The sequence below is a fragment of the Xenopus tropicalis genome, chromosome 8 (genome assembly GCF_000004195.4).
Source record: "Xenopus tropicalis strain Nigerian chromosome 8, UCB_Xtro_10.0, whole genome shotgun sequence".
NCBI lineage: Eukaryota > Metazoa > Chordata > Amphibia > Anura > Pipidae > Xenopus > Xenopus tropicalis.
The window spans coordinates 81093349-81112379 of record NC_030684.2 but is presented as its reverse complement, the minus strand read 5'-3'; the positions used below and the strand labels follow the sequence as shown (position 1 = coordinate 81112379).

General features: G+C 38.2%; 1 protein-coding gene across 4 annotated transcripts in view; it reads left to right on the top strand.

Annotated features, from left to right (window-relative positions):
* Window positions 1–19031, top strand: part of lrfn1.1 (leucine rich repeat and fibronectin type III domain containing 1, gene 1) — a 69012-nt gene that overhangs the window by 32098 nt on the left and 17883 nt on the right. For all 4 annotated transcript variants that reach the window (XM_018096917.2, XM_012969569.3, XM_031891598.1 and 1 more), the window contains one exon: window positions 5528–5615. The gene's annotated coding sequence lies outside the window, so the exon portion shown is untranslated. The remainder of the gene's footprint in view (window positions 1–5527; window positions 5616–19031) is intronic.

Below are 19031 nucleotides of genomic sequence, written 5' to 3'. Positions count from 1 at the left end.
GGTTTTGGATGCAGATAGGAACGCTAAGATGGGTCATTTTTACTATGATTTTATGCAATTGAGAACTGCTCTGAAGCACTGAACTACACTCCTTAATTTACATTTTTGTGTAAAGTTAAAACAATGAAAACCATTTTTCGCTGTAGGGTATCTAGAATCAGATTACAGTTGAGCTGGATATTCTGTTTTTTATTTAGTACATATGTTGTTATTAAGGGTACTAGTACTAGTAGGCATCAAAAAGTGCGGGCGACAAAAAATACACATTAACCGTCCAGTATTTGTCTTTTGTTAGTATCAAATGAGTTTAAATATTCAAAATCAACATATTCGTAGCATTAAGATACTGATTTGGTCTGGCAAATGTGTGTACTGAATAAAATAGTGCAGCGATTTGTGTCAAATATTGGTATTCAAATGCAAATTATGGGCATTACAGTGCTCGGCTACCAGCACAGGTGTGTTTGAGCCAATATATACATTTGGCACAATAACATATAATGGCATTCACAGCAGGTAATAAATCAGCATGGATTTGTAATGCAGAACTGCCATGCAGCACAACATGGTGAGAAGGACTTTCATTTGTTGAGATATTTTTATGCAGCAAAGTGGTGCTCTGCCACTGCTAAAACTATATGTATGTACTGACACTGATTTTCTAGAAGAAGATTTAACTTGCACCAGTCCACTGTGAAAGACAAAATTGTGTTTTGGAATAAGAGAGGAATATTATTTAACAACGGTAGTTGTGTTTAGTTGTGATTGTGCACAGTCCTTTTTCCACAACTGCACAGATTTGATAAATAAGCCACATACAGGAAAACATGATTTAAAAGAAAATCAGGGAAAAACACACACAGAAACCAATACCATGATGCCAATAGCATCACTTAAATGTAATACAGGTATAGGATCCCTTATCCAGAAACCCATTATCCAGAAAGTTCAGAATTACGGAATGGCCATCTCCCATAGACTCCATTATAAGCAAATAATTCTAATTTTTAAAAATGATTTCCTTTTTTTTCTGTAATAATAAAACAATACCTTGTACTTGATCCCAACTTAGATATAATTACTCCTTATTGGAAGCAAAACAATCCTATTGGGTTTAATCAATATTGAAATGATTTTTAGCAGACTTAAGTTATGGAGATCCAAATTACAGAAAGATCCCTTATCCAGAAAACCCCAGGTCCCAGGCATTCTGGATAACAGGTCCCATACCTGTACAGAAAAAATGCACCTGATCACTGAAAATGATATAAAAAGCGAATATGGCAAAATCCACTTATGTAGTTTATATATTATCTTTACCTAAAAATTGCAGTAAGCAACTCGACTTATGACTGCAGTTAGACAGTAATATGGGGGCTACAAAATTCATGTTGATGTGCCTAATAAATCAGCAAAAACAGAAAAACTAATTGAAAAGCTCCAGTAGTGAAGCACTAGAAAAACTACCTATTTTGAAACACTAATAGTCCGCTCACATAAAACAATTAGCAAATGCCTATCTGTTAGAAAAGCAATATTAAGCTCTCCTGAGACCTTAGGGGTGAAGGGTTCATATTAATGGGACTTCCATTACTGACCAAATTAATGAGAAAGCTGCTTTTACAAACACATAGTAAGGCGGCACTAGCATATTGCTGTGGTTTTAGGACAGCATGACAACCATTTATCCTACAGTTCTAAGATAGGGGTGAATATGGTTCTGATACCCTGGTATACAGGCCTATAGTAATAGTAATATAGTTTACTTGCCAAGAAACATGGGACCTATTTAAAATTCCACTCCAAGTTTCCCAAAAATAAGAGGGTTGAGCTCACATAATCTTTGTGTATTGATGTGGCTGCTGTGGCATCACATTTGCAGTGCTGATTGGGTGGTGAATACAGGTTCTATAATTGGTCTGTGTTCCACTTGGGTATTGGCTGCTTTCATGTTGCCCACCCCAAATAATACCCTATTTTAGCTGTGTTTTGTTGTGTTTAGTGTGTGTTAATGGATGGAAAAGTATAAACAAGCAGAGTGCATATTCCAAATAATGTGCTAATATTTTATGGGTAGTAAAATGCACAAAAAGAAAGCAGTTCATTAATTAAACCAAAAATGAAAAAAATATGTGCACATAAAGAGTATTGTGCCCCCTCTGTACTTATCCCTACTTTAATTTTCAACCTACTGTGTAGCTCAGTTTCCCTTCCTGGATCCATTTTAGGTCTTCAGATTAAGTGAAATGTTTAACTGAATCCGTTGGCTTCCCTTGTAGAAACTGACTTGAAAAGAACGGATTAATTCTTCAATCAAACCTCCTCAGAGAATAGCTTTAAGTGCTCCTGATTTTGATTTTTCTCCTTTACACTGCTAAAACACAGCGGAGCATAGAATATTAAAGGAGATGCAACCTCTGCCTGTTTGCAGGTAAAATTGCCCACTTTGGTGCATTTAGAGTAAGTAATTTTTTTCCAGCAGCCTTTGCTTTGCCCCTAGAGTGCTTCCTTACACATAAATGCCCTGTACATATCAAATGGTAGCATGCATGGGGCAACAAATTCCAGGCATAACTCAAGCCTTTTAGGATGAGCAAAGCATGAGCCAATGCAGACACAGAGGTAACACGGGAGCCCACTACAGGAGAGATATGTGGATTGTAGTGTGAGACTTTTGGGTGCAGGTGTGGTTAATGCAAAGCTATTGTTGCGGAGCAGTAGTCATTGTAGAGATCCATCTTCATGTACACTTTGCCCTGCCTGTGTCCCCTGTTCAAGGGTGCTATGTGACACATATTTATGTGTATGTGTTTGATTTCTAATTTTACTGGAATTTTCATTCTTATACTCCAGGATTCTTTTCCACAGAAGCTATTTAGAACCTTTCCATTTTTTCCTCTCTCAATTTTCCCAGTCCTTCTGCTTCTCTCCTCCACTTGCTTCAATGCCATTTTTTCTTTTGCTTATCTACAGCACGCCCTTTCTCTTTCTCCCTTCATTGCTTTTTATCACTTCATCCCTTCCTACTGTTCCCTTTTTCTTTGTTTCTCTTTGCTTCTCTTTCCTTTCTATTTTGGCACCATCTAAGCTTTACTTTCCTGCCTGCTCTTCATCAGTTCTTTGTACTGCACCTTGATTTATATTACTGTAAATGCCACATTATGATCCTTTTCTCATTTTCCCTAAAGCTTTCTTTTCCCATGCCCCTGATCAGTGGGGTAACAAGATATTTCTAGACCTAACAGCAAAATCAATTACATATGGTGTTTTTAACACAAATATTGCAACTGGGTTTTGGACAAGAACCCCAGGGGCCATCTACCCTCATGGGACCATAACAGTTTCTGACTATTCTTTTTAAACCAAAAAAAAAAAAAAAGAAAGGCTGGCAAAGCTGAAATAATAAAGCCACTAGTGTAACACTGTTTATGTGTGATTAATAGCAAAACGAGCATGTGTCATTAGTGGGGAATAATGAATGGGATATGGTGCCGAGGGAGATTTGCTAGGCATCTGACGCAGGGAGCATTCATGCTCAACGTCATATAATCAAGTCTGTTTGATTGCATACCTCAGGAATATGTACACAGCTCCTATGCTTAGACTCCAGTGTTTCACCACACTTAACCCCTACCCAATTAGGAGTAATGTACTTATGGCTAATTATCTGCAAAGGCAGAGGTTTATGTGTCAAGGAGTTAAGCATCTTATTGCTAAGAATTAATGTCATGGGGAGAAGAAAAACATATCAGCATATCTTTAATGTAAATGAGAATAATAATAGAATGCAAAATATACACAGTGTCTTTGCATGCTCTAGCAAACATGTACAGTAATTATTCCTGTTCTTCCTGCAACTACACGTCAGTTATTACCATAATTCTTGTATGTTTCATAATTAGTACATAAAAACATGCTGGATGAATCATCCCACTGTATGGACCTATAGGGTTAACTATCCCTATAGCTTCAAACCCTACTTTCCTTATGTCTATCGTTACTGGGCAGAAGCCCATGTATCTCTTTTGCTATTTAACATATCATATGTTATTGGGCCATAAGGTTTATGGCCACTGTAATATAGTATAGTGGATCTAGTGGAGGTGGATCTTTCTCTTTGGCCTGCTTCTGTTTAACCAGGTGGATGTACCACTGAGCCTGGCTTCAGCAAGGCCCCAGTAAAGCTGTTCTGTCCCAGAGGGACCTTTACCTCTGAAGAAGTCGGGGATCAGAGACCCCATGAATGAGGATTTAGTAAGTGCAGGAAATATCTTTGGTAATAGCACGACTAGGGTTCTAGGAACGTGAGTTAGTTATAGCTAGCAGGAGCAGCTTCTTTGCTCCAACCAGGAGAGATAGCTGGGTGTATTCTCTTTACAAGCTCTGCTGCCTTAGTGAAGGGACCAAATTAGTGACAAGGTTATCAGGTTTAGCTTTGTTCTAATCAAGGTCTGTTGTGTGGGATTCAGACCACTAGAGGTAGGTTTGTTACTATACAAGCTACTCTCCACAGTGGTGCAGCTTTACATTGTTTGCTCTGCATTGAACCTGCCAATCTATTTGCTCCACCATCTGCATAGTGAGTATTTTGTGCTTATCCTTGTCGATCAATTGTCTTGGACAATAAACCAGTTCTATTTGAGTTTGCTGCAAGAACCTTCTGGTGTCCTTTATTTCTTATTTTTGCACTTCCCCCTTGATCCTTCCATATAGCAAAGGCCCATCCTGTGTTTTAGAGTCAAGTGTACCCCACGCTCTATGTCATTCTAGGTGGTCGTTGTCTGTTTTACAGTAAGAAAGTGGTTACACCATATGTTTTAAAAGCCTTGTGGATTTTTATGCCATATAGGGAGCATGGCACCCAAAAACGACTATGGATGTCAGGGAGTACACCATATTTCAGTCAGAGTTAAATGAATGGCGATGAACTCCAGAGCAATGCAGGAAGCCTTGTCCCATCTACTTGCAGCACTCATCATTGCTAACCCATGTTGGGAAGCAGATGTGGAATGTTACTTACACATGGGTATCTAACATTAAACTCATTGCCCTAGAGAGATGGACGCTCTAACCGTTTTGGTTTTAACCGCTTATCTTCTTTTTAACTTTTTGCCAAATTCCACAAAAGAACTGTGCCAATCACCACTTGTCTGTTATATATATAAGTGAGAGATATCACCTCTGGTTAATTCACTAAATGTTTTTTGGTGTTAAAGGAGAACTAAGATAATAAATGATAAATGTTTTGAGCTGCTGTACCAACCCAAGGCAAACACAACCCATTAGCAGGGAAAATCTGTGCCTCCAAAGATGCCTCCAACCTATGTAACTATGTAATGGAACATTTAGTAGTGACTTAGTAGCAAATGTAGATTAGGTATTTATGGTCAGTAAACATTTTATACAGCACTAATAGGGTATGTTGCATGAAACGCCAATTGAACAAATTGTTTCAAAATGTAAGCCTCTACAGATCTCTGTAGTTTAATGATTTGGGCCACTGATTTTTATTTTTTTTATATTACAGGTTCAGGATCACTTTTGGATGGAAGAAAATGTTATCTGTGGATTACAGAGTCCAAAAGTCAAAGTGAATCCTTTGTCTGAAATTCCAGGTTGGAACTCTTAAGTTATTATTTATTGGAGTCACTGGTAGGGGGTGAAGAGTGTATGTATAGGAAATAATGTACCCACACTGAGGCATTCCATGACTACATAAAGACTCTGTTCTCAGGGGGTGCTCCAGGCTCCTATCTGAGGCAGGCTCAATGCCATCTGCCCTCACCCCCCCCCTCCCACACTTACCTCTTTTGTATCAAAGCAGGACCAGGGTGGGCTGTATTGCTAGTGTACTCTACACTAGAAGACCCGAGTTTTCATTTTAAAAAATAAAAATTTGGTTCTTAAAGTTACCAGAGAAAGCTTTTTACTAACCTGATAACCTGCCACACTGCCACCTGAGGCAAGTTTCTCACCTAACTTCAGGAGCGGCCCTGTCTGTGGTTTTACAACATGGGGTACATTGCTTTTAAAATATACAAATTATATTGAGTCAACAAATCATTAAACACTGTTTAAAAAGATATACTTTACATGATATTCATGACTCTTGTGTAATGTATATATATCTTGCCTTGAGTAAGTACTGTATATGAACTAAAAATAAACTCTGCTGACATTGTGTTTATGCATAAATAATATAATTAAATGTATATATTAACAAAGATTATCTATGCTCGATGTAAAAACCAATGTAAACATCAACACAGTACAAAGGTTTGTTCCTTATTATCAGTAACAAACAATAATTACTGATATTCTGCAGTGATTTACAGGCATATCCCTGAAACTCAAATGCTTTCAGGAACATTGCTTGACTTACTTCAGAAACAAAAGATGTTGTAAGAAAGGTTCTGTCCATTCATTAGGCCCATGCTTCTTGAAATGTATCAGATGAATCTAAGGGTTTCCACATTAATCTTTCTTGCAGGTACATTCTGTTTACTCTTGCCTATAATTGCCTGTATAATTATCCAGGGCTCGGCCACTGGGAAGCTATGTGCAGCTTGCTTCCCAACCAAATGAGCTTCAATTATTTATGCTCTTGTCTACTTAATTCCTTAACCTTTAAACCTATTAGAAATTGCTCTGCATTCACAGTAAATTCCTGGGCTGCATGCAAACATAAAGCAATCATTCAGTGTTACTAGGAATGGAGGATTCAAAGGGGAACCAAAAACCCCAATATATATATTTCAATCTACATTTTTATCCTGTGTAATGGGCTGATGAAACTCCAAGCTGGTGCAATTGCCATATGACTAAGAAAGTCTTTTGATCCTTTATTTACTCTTTAGAACAAGGATCTCCAATCTTTCTTACTTGTGAGCCACAGTGAAATGTAAAAATACTTGGGGAGCAACACAAGCATCATAAAAGTTCATGGAGGTGCCAAATAAGGGCTAACATTGGCTATTACAGCTTACAGGGGGCTTTATTTGGTAGCAAATCTTGTTTTTATTTAACCAAAACTTGCCACCAAGTCAGGAGTTCAAAAATAACTACCTGGTTTGGGGGCCCATTTACTTACTCACGAACCGGCCGAATGCGTCTGATTGCATTTTTTTCGTAATGATCGGTATTTGGCGATTTTTTCGGAAAATTGTCGCGACTTTTTCGTTACCAATACGATTTGAGCGAAAAAACGCAAGTTTTTCGTAGCCGTTACGATGCGCTCGTATTTTGTCGCAACTTTTTCGTAGCCTTCGTGCCGAGTACGAAAGATTCGGATTCATTCAAGCTTCAGTATGGTGACTTTACTTGGGCCAGGTTGGAGCTGCAGGGTGCCATTGAGTCCTATGGGAGGCTTCCAAAATCATGCTAAGTCTGAAAGTTTCGCCCGCCGATACGAAAAAGTCGCGACTAGATACGAGCGCATCGTAATGGCTACGAAAAACACGTTTTTTCGCGCAAATCGTATTGGTAACGAAAAAGTCGCCACAATTTCCGAAAAAGTCATAAAGGCGCCGAAAAAATCGCAAAAAATACAAAAAAGTCGCAAAATGTTAGTTTTCCAATCTGATTTTTCCAATTCGAATTCGTGTTCCACTGGTTGGGGATCAATGTTTTAGAATAAGTTTCCTACAGGAATTTTGTTGACCACCAAATTCTTCCCTTTGCCTTAACTTTCCAGATTTTTTAAAATACTTATCTCTCTAACTCTTGGAAGCCTTTCTAATACCTATGACTCCTCTTTTTTCTGTCCTGTGTCTTCAAAAACCTTTCTCAATATTTCAAACCCACAAGAGCCAGGTAGTAGCAAGATATAGCATGGAGTTATCAGGGCGGAGGAAAAAGTTGTGGTTCTGTCAAAAAAGCACGTCAAAAAAAAGTTTTTGCATGATTTTAAAAAGACTTCAATGTATTTTCTTTTAATGAAAAAGGAAGTAGGAAGTTGGACAGTGGTGTTGCACTAGATGTTATCTACTTAGAAGCTGGCAAAATGCCACAGAAATGTTTGCTTTCTAATCTTGGCTTTAGCCTTAATAGTTCTATGTGTGTGTGATTAGGGAACTGGCTGAAGGATTTTGTACAAACAGAAATCATCCAATACACATTCTTTGAATGGCGTAATGGTGAGCCACATGGTTCTGCATTGGGTCTATTTTTCTAAATCTGCTTTTAATTTACTGAAAAGGAGGGCACTGAAAGAAAAAATCTGTTGGCAGTAAAAACTAAATCTATCCAAGATGTTTCATCTTTGCAGGGAGTTCTTGACAAACTAGCAGTATGGGCAGTGGTAGATGAGATTCAAAGTTGATAAATGTAAAGCAGTGCACTACAGATTTAGAGATATGCAGGCGTTTATACCCTTAATGAGGCCAAGATATGAGAATCAAAGGTGGAGAAATAACTTAGAGTGCCTGTGGACATTTAACTTAGCTACATCAAGCAAAGCCAATCAACAGCTGTAAAACAAGAAACAGAGATCCTTTACAAAGCACTGGTAAGGACCCATCTAAGATATGCTGTAGAGTTTTTGTCTACAGTACTTAAAAGGGACATTATTAAAATATAGAAAGTCCGTAGAAGAGTGATTAAAGGGATAAAGGTTATGCAAGATCTCAGTAAAAAGGCCAGGTTAGTTTACATTGAAGAAGATTCCCTTAACGGTTTTAAGAGAAAAAAAATACAGTATACTCCCTGATGTCTCATTCAGTATATCCTTTCAGAGGACACAAGGGCATCCTTTAAGATTACAAGAAAGGAAGTTTTATCTTATGGCGTGAAAAGGGTTTTTTTTTATAGTGAGAATTGTGAAGCAGTGGAATTCTCTCCCTGAAGCAGGTGCACTGAAATACGTATTTGATAATTACCAGAAAGGGTTGGATGTCTTTTTCACAAGGAAAAACGAGCAAGGTTACTGATATTGATACTCTTAGTACAGTGCTGATCCAGGGCCTTTTTTTGGATCAAATAGACATTAGGAAGGATTTCCTTGGGAAATGGTAGAACTTGGTAGAACAGGTGCATGTTGTCACCCGTAACCACTATGCAAGAAAGGATTTTTTTTTTTTACATTGGAGAATAAGCACTGAAAAGATTCATATAATCACTTTTTTAGAAATATATTTGGGACCACTATCTATTTTGGAAGACTATAAACAACAGTTATTTCATCTAACAGCAGATCATTCTGTAGATCAGGGATCCCCAACCTTTCTTACTTGTGAGCCAGTGAAATGTAAAAAGACTTGGAGAGCAACACAAGCATCATAAAAAATAAGGGCTAAGATTGGCTCTTAGGTAGCCTCTATGCACGCTATTGGCTTACAGGGGGCTTATTTGGTAGTAAATCTTGTTTTTATTCAACCAAAACTTGCCTCCAAGTCAGAAATTCAAAAATAACTACCTGGTTTGGGGGCACTGGGAGCAGCATCCAAAGGGTTGGTGAGCAACATGCTTTGTGCATTACATGTATTCCCTACAATAGTGTAAAGTTGTTGTTGCCTTAGTGACTTTTGTATTTTTAAATGTTATAATAAAGTAAACTATAAGCAATATCCTTTGAATTTATCAGAAAAAAACTGACTATATCTTAATGAAACTGTATATTCTCCATGCATATTGCATCTTCCATCTTTGTGTGGCCTGTGCATACAGAATTTATACTTCTTTTTTAAGGGTAAAAAAATTCTAGAAGCTAAAAGTAAAAAATGGATTGTCCATTAGTGATAAGCGAAATATTTTGGCAGGCATGGATTTGAAACAGAAAATAACTTGGGGCACAATTTTTTTTCACCATTTCGCAGATTTTTCACCATTTCAGGCAAAACGGGACAGATTCGCTCATCACTATTGTCCATAGATGTATGTATGTATGTATATCTTTATTTTTAAAGCGCTACTTATGTACGCAGCGCTGTATAGTAGAATACATTAATACAAACTACATTAATACAAACAGGGGGTTATTAAGATAATAATAGATAAATACAAAGTATAACAATAAATACAGATAAATACAAGATACAGTTGCAATAAGTTAAGAGTCAAAGACACAACAGGATGGGAATTCACCGTGTAGACTTCTAATTTATGAACTAGTTAGATTTAAACTCATATACAAAGACATATACAAACTTCAAGGCAAATAATATTTTACTTGTTACTTAGATCAATAAAAAGGAAACATATAAAAAGAAATTTTCACAGAATAAAAACTAAATAAGCATTATATGAGAAAACAAAAAAACTACCCCTGAACATTTCAGGCCCCTTTAATATTATGGACTGATCTCAGGCCACACTCAGATCTTCAGCTCTGTAGTAAGAGCAGCCTTGATAGTACGCACCTATATAATTTGCAGTTCCTGACTTGAAAGTATTCCCTTTGGTGGATAGATTGCATAGGGGAGTTTTTTCAGCTCTGTCAAATGCAATTAGGCTTCATTCAGCAGGAGCTTTATGTGAATACAATTGGTTTTGTTGTAGTAGATACTGTTAAGGAATCTGTTCATCTTGCAATTAAACTTACCTGTACCAGGTTGGAAAATCAACGTCTGGAAAGTCACTTTAAATTTGTTAGCCAACAGTTTTCCAAATAAATTCAAGCTGATAAGCAATAGTAGCAAATACATGTTGTGCCTTTCTTGTTTCACATTGCATTTGCCTGTTCTGAGAGTATTATATATAAATATTCTGAATATATATTATATAACATACTGCTGTTTATCCTAATTACATTTATTCCATAGTTTAATGTCATCTTCTCTTCTAATTCTTATATTTGCCCAATAATATATTAGGTCTTAAACAGTTTATAGCTCCAACTGGAAAAATTTGTGAACTGATCACTTAGGGTTCTGGCACACGGGGAGATTAGTCACCCGCGACAAATCTCCCTGTTTGCGGGCGACTAATCTCCCCGAGTTGCCATCAGAGAGCCATCAGTTGCCATCCCACCGGCGAACATGTAAGTCGCCGGTGGGATGGCACACACGGCGGTGCGATTTCAGAAAATCGACGAAAATGCCTCGCGAGGCAACTTCGGCGATTTGCCGAAATCACCTGCGCAGCGTGTACCATCCCACCGGCGACTTACATGTTTGCCAGTGGGATGGTAGTTTGGGGAGGTTAGTCGCCCGTGACAAGGGAGATTTATCGCGGGCGGCTAATCTCCCCGTGTGCCAGAGCCCTAAGTGATCAGTTCACAAATTTTTCCAGTTGGAAGGAACTATTGTATCAATGGTGAGTTTATGACCCAATGAATAAGTACTGAGATAGCCAACAGGGTCCTCTATTTAGTATAATCATATCTTGTGTTAATTCCAGTGGTGTTATTGAAGGCCCCCATACACGGGCTGACTATAGCTGCCGATATCGGTCCCTTGGACCGATTCGGCAGCTAATTGGCCCGTGTATGGGCAGAACAGAGCAGCCTGGCCGACCGAGATCTGGCCTGATGCAGTCACTGAACCGACTGCCCCATAACCTCAAATGCAATCCGATCATTTGGCCCCAGGGCCAAACGATCGGATTATTTTTTTTTTTAAGTCCCTTGCTACCCGATATCGCCCACCCGTAGGTGGGGATATCGGGTGAAGATCCGCTCTCTTAGCGACATCGCCAAGCGAGCGGATCTTATAGTGTATGGGCACCTTAACACTGACTGGCCCTCCTTCCCTACAGAAATACACCAATCTCTTTCAGGCACTCAAACATCTTTGCTGTTTTTTGATAAGAGGCCATTGAATATCTGGTGGGCTCCAATTCTTTGAATACTGGCCAGTTATTTCTTGGACCCTTTCATTTATTAATATGTGGCTCAGCTGTGCACAGGAAATGTAGCTGAAACAGTAATATAGATGTACGAAAAAGTTGCGCAAGGTACGAAAAAGTTGCCGAAAATACACACAGAACGTTTGAACGAACGCTTGGTGCAGTCGTGGATTAGTAAATGTCCCCCATAGTCTCTACCACAGCAAAGAAATTTTCCACCCAAATATCATCCTAAATTACTTTCAAGACCATTGAGAATAACAGGTATTCTCCCAAACTTAACTATAACTGGCCTTTAGGCTGAATCTCACAACCGCCCATGGCTTTGGGACCCCCTAGAGCAGGGGTCCCCAACATTTTTTATGCGTGACCAACATTGAAATGTAAAAATAGTTGGGGAGCAACACAAGCATAAAAAGTTCCTAGGGGTGCCAAATATGCAGAGGCTCTATTTGGCAGTATATCTGGTTTGCATGCAACCAAAACTTGCAATGAATTCAGAAGTTAAAAAATAAGCACATTCTTTAAGGTCACTGGGAGGAACATCCAAAGGTTTAGTGAGTAAAATGTTGCTCACCAGCCAGAGGCTGGGGATCACTGACCTAGAGAGTCCAAGTCCACAGTTTGTTAACCACTGTTCTAGATGCAGAGCCATAATATTAAATACAGACTCAGCAGTTACTTTGATTTCCAAATGTATGAAAAGCCTAGTGTGGTTCTAACATAATTTTACTATATGTGTTCAGAACAGATCATGTTTGCAATGGTTTGGGTAGATGGAGGGGCCCAGAAAATATTTTAATCAGTAACTCCTAGTTACACCACTGTCAAGGCCTGATGGCCCTTAATGGGGTCTGGACTAAAGAGAAAGCTGTGTTCAGATAGTCCAATTTGTGATATTCAGGGAGTTAAGAAAACTCATTTGAGGCAAAAGATTGAGAAAGGTAGCAATCAGTGTGGTCAGAATCAATGCAGATAGTCAGGAACCAGAAGATCAAGTCAACATATTAATTCAGGCACAACAAGGAACTCACAGAGTAAGACCTATATCCAAACATTGAACCCATGTCTTTGGCATCTATTCATTTTTAACATCACACATCTGATGTCACCAGGCCAGTGCTTTGTCCCACATTACACCCATGGACGCGCCACCTAAGTGGAAAGAAGCGTGATTGGGTGCTCCATACAACCATTGCCTTGATAACAACCATTTAACATTGTAATCTTGCATCTATTTTTGTTTCCACGAAAATGAAGTGGTTTTTTTATGCTTCATGCTATGGCCAGCAAAGCCAAGAGACAATTGTATAGACTTATTGTGACCCTACTGAACACTGTAACTGCCAGTCTATTTATTAGCTCCCAAAGGGTTTTAATATTCTTAGACCTCCATATATACTACATTAAACTACCTACTTTTAGGCAGCCTTAGAAGGAATACCCATCTGTTAAATTAGTTGAATATAGCCAGCCTATATTTTGTTCATAATCAGGATCTGCGTTTACTCATCATCATGCCTTCCCTATGTGTCACCCATTAAAATAGTAGCACAATAAATAGGTTGTGTTCATTGTACAGTAAACTGATGCAAGTACAGAGTCTCTCTGCACTGATATATTCAGCCAAATGTTTTAATAAAATACTTGACACATTTCATACAACATTTTATCATATATAAACATAAATATTACCAAATATTACCATTTTAGGATAAATAAAACTCTGTATGCCAGAATCTTACAAAACAACTACTAATTACCCTCCTATTCTGTTATTAATATTTTATCTAATACCCATTAATCAATTTTCACTTGTAACCCTATTTTGACCAACTACCTACATATCGAGCAGAACACTGGTTACAAGGTCTCTTTTTTGTTGAATGCTAAAGTTGTTGTTTACAGACTTTAAGATAAAGATATTTGTCACACCAGATCCCAGGACTCAAACAATATTAATATCAGTTTAAGTGAAAATAAATAAAATATAATCCCTGCTTTGAAAAATATGTAAATCCCTCTTTAATTAGACATTTTATGGAGCAATAATAACAAATGAATGAAATACACATTTCTACTACTACTACTTTCTACTACTGTTATATTCAACCTGGATTCTTTTTCTACATCACAAATGAGCCTGCTTTACTACACTGACTCTGCTGTTTTGGGTGTGTTGCCAGAAGAAAATCAGAGAGTTTTACATTACTTTATCTGAATGAAATGGTCCCTCGAGTAGTGTAAAAACCACAGAGACAACCAGTTGTGACTAATCCTTGTGCTGTAGCTGAACCTAAAGAGCAGCCCACAAGAAGGAAGTAAATAGATACAGAGCTGTCAATCCCAGAGTATACAGTAGGCAACATACCCAGAGAGAGGATTTGTTTTGGAGGAGGTAATAGGAAGGGGCCCAGGTTCAAAAGGATTAAACCATTAACCAATCAAATTTACATATCTCAAGACTACTCATGAATTTGAATGAATTTTCTTCCCATGGGCCATATAGTAACTGAAAACAATACAGTCAGCCTTTCCAACATGTATATTTTATTAACTCAAGCAATTACGGCTTCCCACAATATGGAGGCTTTAGCCTCTTTGAAAAAACATGAACTAGCAGATCTGCCTAAACAACTTATTCTTGTCTGTTGTGATGTTGTTCCTATAGATAAAGAAGGCAAGGGTACACATTACTAGCGATGTAACTAAGGATTTACAGCATTCAGTGCTATAGCATACAAACCTCTTACTGATTTTTATCCCCATCCTACTTTATATCTTCAGAACAATATTCTTATTTAATGTTGCTATCTTTTAAAGAGAATCAGCAAAAGGGAGCAAAATAACAATTTTTTGAAAAGTAGACCCATTCACAACCCAAACTCAGTTATTTTTTCAAGGATGTAAAACTTAAAGAAAACCTTAAATACTTGTAACCTAAAAAGACACAGGCACCAGGAGGGGGACAATGCATATTAAGTAGATTGGTCAACAAAAATAGCAGCTGCATCGTCAAAGTAATATAGTTTGAAAAAAGACACACTTCCATCAAGTTCAAACTTTTTGCTTAAATGAAACCTGTTAGTTTATCCAGAGAACCATACTGGTGAATAAAGGATTAGAGAGTTTGTTGTATGGTCCCTTTATATGTTACATGCTATACACAGTAATCATGGCCCTCCTTAGGGCGAGTGCCTCCTGTCCAGCATAAACATTCCCAACTTGGATAATCTTTCTTCATAAGTGAAACCTTTCATAGCTAGACCAGTTTAGTCATTCTTCCTTAGACTGCCAGGTCATCTTGTTATCAAAGTAAAGAGGAATCATTTTTTCTCATCATTTTCATTTTCTTCTCACTTGAATAGATACCCGTCTATACAGCTCAGACCTTGCCAGTCCTTTTAGCTGCTGACTGGCATTGTTTGCTACAGCAACAAGTACCCCTAAACCCTTATCCATCATGTATTGTATACAGTATTTAATAACTAAATACCAGGTGCATAACATCAGAGGAAGACACCCCCCCCTCAATGTGATGCATAGTATTACACAAATACATTAACAGGGCTCTGTATAATTTAAAGCTATACCTGTATTGTACCTGCCTGTACTGTATGTTTTTTTAATATGGATATTTGAATAAAATAATTTTTTTTAAACTTGCTGTAATGAGTTTGGGATACTTTATTGACAGTGACTGTAGTTATGCCCTTTAATCTGGGGGTAGTATCCCATTAACTTTTGACTGGGCAATTTTGACATCTAGTAGCAGTAATTTGCAAAATAACAGATGTTCAAATAACTTGCCGACCACAGATGTCTAATGTATATCCAGGCCCGGATTTGTAGAGAGGCCACAAAGGCCCGGGTCTAGGGTGGCGGAAATGTAGGGGCGGCATGCCGCCCGGCCTCAACTAAATTTTGAAAGTTTGCCCCCATACCGAGCAATGGGGACTTCTCCCCACTGCTCCGTATGGGAGTTTAAATGTTTGCGCATGCACACTAGCGCGTGGGGGGGGGTGCGTGGTGGCACCCGGAACGCGAATCCGGCGCTGTGTATATCCCAGGATAAGATCTTAATCTCTTTTTAAATATTGGAATTAATATTGGTACCATAACAGTTAAAAGATCATCTGGGAATATGAGAAAAAGTGTCCTAAGTAAAACTGAGCTAAGTTTTCTAAGTATTTGAGGTTAAATTCGATCAGGCCTTGGTGCCTTGTTTAAATTATCTTTGAGTACATGTGTAAGTACCAAGTTCTGTATTAACTGAGACGAGCCATCTGTGCCCCTACAGACTTGGGGGGAGATTTACTAATCCACGAACGATCCAAGCGACTTTTTCATGTTTTGCAAGACTTTTTCTTACTTTGCGACAAAATTTGTGCGACAAAATCGTAATGTCACGCAGAGTACAAAGGTTTCTGATTCATTCAAGCTTCGTTATCGTGACTTTCCTTGGGCCAGGATGGAGCTGTATAGTGCCATGGATTCCTATGGGAGGCTTCCAAAATCATGCACAGAAGGATCAAAGTCGAAGGTTTTCCGGCATTTTATGATCGTAAAATGTTATAATTGGTCAGTACTGCCATTCCGTGATTGGTCAGTATTTAGCAAGTGTTTAAGTAAGTGTTTATAGGATACCAACCAGCCTATGACTAAGTACCCCATTTGGTACGAAACGCGTATATATATATAGCATGTATGTGTATAAATAAAATAAAGTATTTTTTGATTTTACTTTAATTTTGAACTTCTGCTTTACCATTTTTGGATTTTTGGATTTCCGGAGTGCCTGCCTTTCCTATTGAATGTCTTACTATCTGAGTACTCTAGTTTTTGTCCCCACTCTAAAAAAATATAGGTAGGGTAATTGGTTCCTTATTAAATTGATCAAATTGTATGTGATAGGGACCCTAGATTGTAAGCTCCCCTAGGCCAGAGACTTATGTGAACAATGTATAAAGTGCTGTATTACGTTCATCTCCTTATAAATAAAGTATTATACTACTCAAATAATTTCAAATATCCATCAGTCAAAGGAAGCCCTTGGAATTGCACAGCAATCCGACATCTCCCATAGGCTCTGGAAAAAAACAAATCTTATCTTATAAATCAAACACTTCAAAGGGAAAACAGTTCTGCTGGCATTTGGCCAGCACTTACATGAGAATCCCAGACAGGGGCATATTTGTCTCTTTATCACTGGAGAAACTTCAAGGCAACTCTCTGCTAAACAGAGTTAATAAACTGAAGGAATGGAGATGCTGCCAGCTGATAAGCATATTTAAACTTTAACATCTTTCCTTTTATTTTCCTTAAATGGGCAATTATATATATAAGGTACATAGAGCAAACTATTCCTTTCCATTTGATCATATTGGATAAGTGGGAACTGCAGGAGGTGTTATTGCTTTTTCACTCCTGAATTGCTTCCTAGAACCCTAGAGGATGCTATTGTGGTAGCCTGTAAAATAGATACCATTAAAATGGTATAGTTAAGGAAAAAAGCAGAACAGAAATAACATGTATGAGTACTCTGAATGCATTTGGGACTTTAATAGGGAATGTTTAAATACTCTATTGCAAATATCATTTACATCTTTCAAACCTATTTTTTTTTTTTTTTACTGCGTGATTCTTCCTGACCATTAATGAATAACCTAGCCTTGTATAATTAAATATATTTGTTTAACTTGAGCCTCTGGTCTCACAATAATTCAGCTATACTCCTGCACCCTCATACACAAATCCTCTGTCTCTCTCTCTGTATGGTGGATTTTTCTTTACCTCCCATTAGCTTTATTGTAGGTATCTACCAATTTATAGAGTTAGGGCTCTGGCACACGGGGAGATTAGTTGCCCGTGACAAATCTCCCTGTTCGCGGGCGACTAATCTCCCCGAGTTGCCATCAGTTGCCATCCCACCGGCGACAATGTAAGTTGCCGGTGGGATGGCACACGCGGCGGCGTGATTTCGGCAAATGGGATGGCAATTCGGGGAGATTAGTCGCCCGCTAACAGGCGACTAATCTCCCCGTGTGCCAGAGCCCTAATGCACATTTTAGGGGTCATTTATTGACAGCAGGGCAGGGTGAAAACTGCAAAAAACAGGCACAATTTAGATAAATACTCTCTTGCAGACTTCTAATCTAGCAAAAGGTGCAGAGCCCAGTGTGGGCTACTTGAATGAGCACTAAGTGGCGTGATTTTTGCTTGTATTTGGGAGTTAATTACACATTTTGCGTAGGTAATGACATTGTATGTATACTCATTTACGACCTCAAGTGTGGCACACCAAAATGAACCCAACTATTTATACCATTTGTATTTCCTTGTACTTGCACTAAGCACTAATCTGCCCACCCAGCCTTCTTATAAATAGTATGGAAGTGGGCTTATTGATGCTAGGAGTACCTGTGGACACTTATGGACATGGTAGTAATTTCCAGTGGAGTGCACCATTAGCCAATGCAAACTTGCACCAAGCGAAAGGAATGCTATCATTAATGCTGTGTGCATTGGTACTCTGGAAGCAACCTCACTTCCAGTCTGATAATGCTAACCACAACTTACGCTTGATTTGCAAAAGCATGCACACAAAATAGCATGTGTTTTGTCACATGATGTGCAATTGTTGCTGGAATTTTTGGGCATAAATGCTCTGTTGTGGGAACAAAACATGATGATTGGCATCCAAAAACTGCATTGTGAACACTGCAGTGCAATCATAAATGAGGCTTAATAGCTCATAGCATTTGATGCAAAAATGCCACAGAACATTATATTGGTAATCCGAAATATAGAAGGTTTTTTGTATTCTATCAGCTATCCCTTGTCATAAAAGTAAACTGAAGATGCAGCAAGTTACATATGAGATCTTCCATTACATAACTGTCCATTTCTAAGCCTCAAGGGCATTTAGATGTCAGAATGTGACGTATTCCTACATAGTTAAGTCAGTTCCGCTATCTGGATCATATGTTCATACAAGTGGATTAATAAACCTAATGACTGGTTTGTTATTGTTAATGTCCTTGAGGTTTGGGAATATATAGTGTAAAAGAAAATGTACAGCATTATATTTAACTGGCATTACAGTATGTTTATAAACAACCAACATAATCTGTAGAACAAGAGACTTCCTTTATGAGACATAGGAAAGAAGACCCAGAGTGGCGGACACAAAACTGTCAAGGACCCAGTGGGACATGAGACAAATGAGCCCTTTCTAAACATGTCTGTAA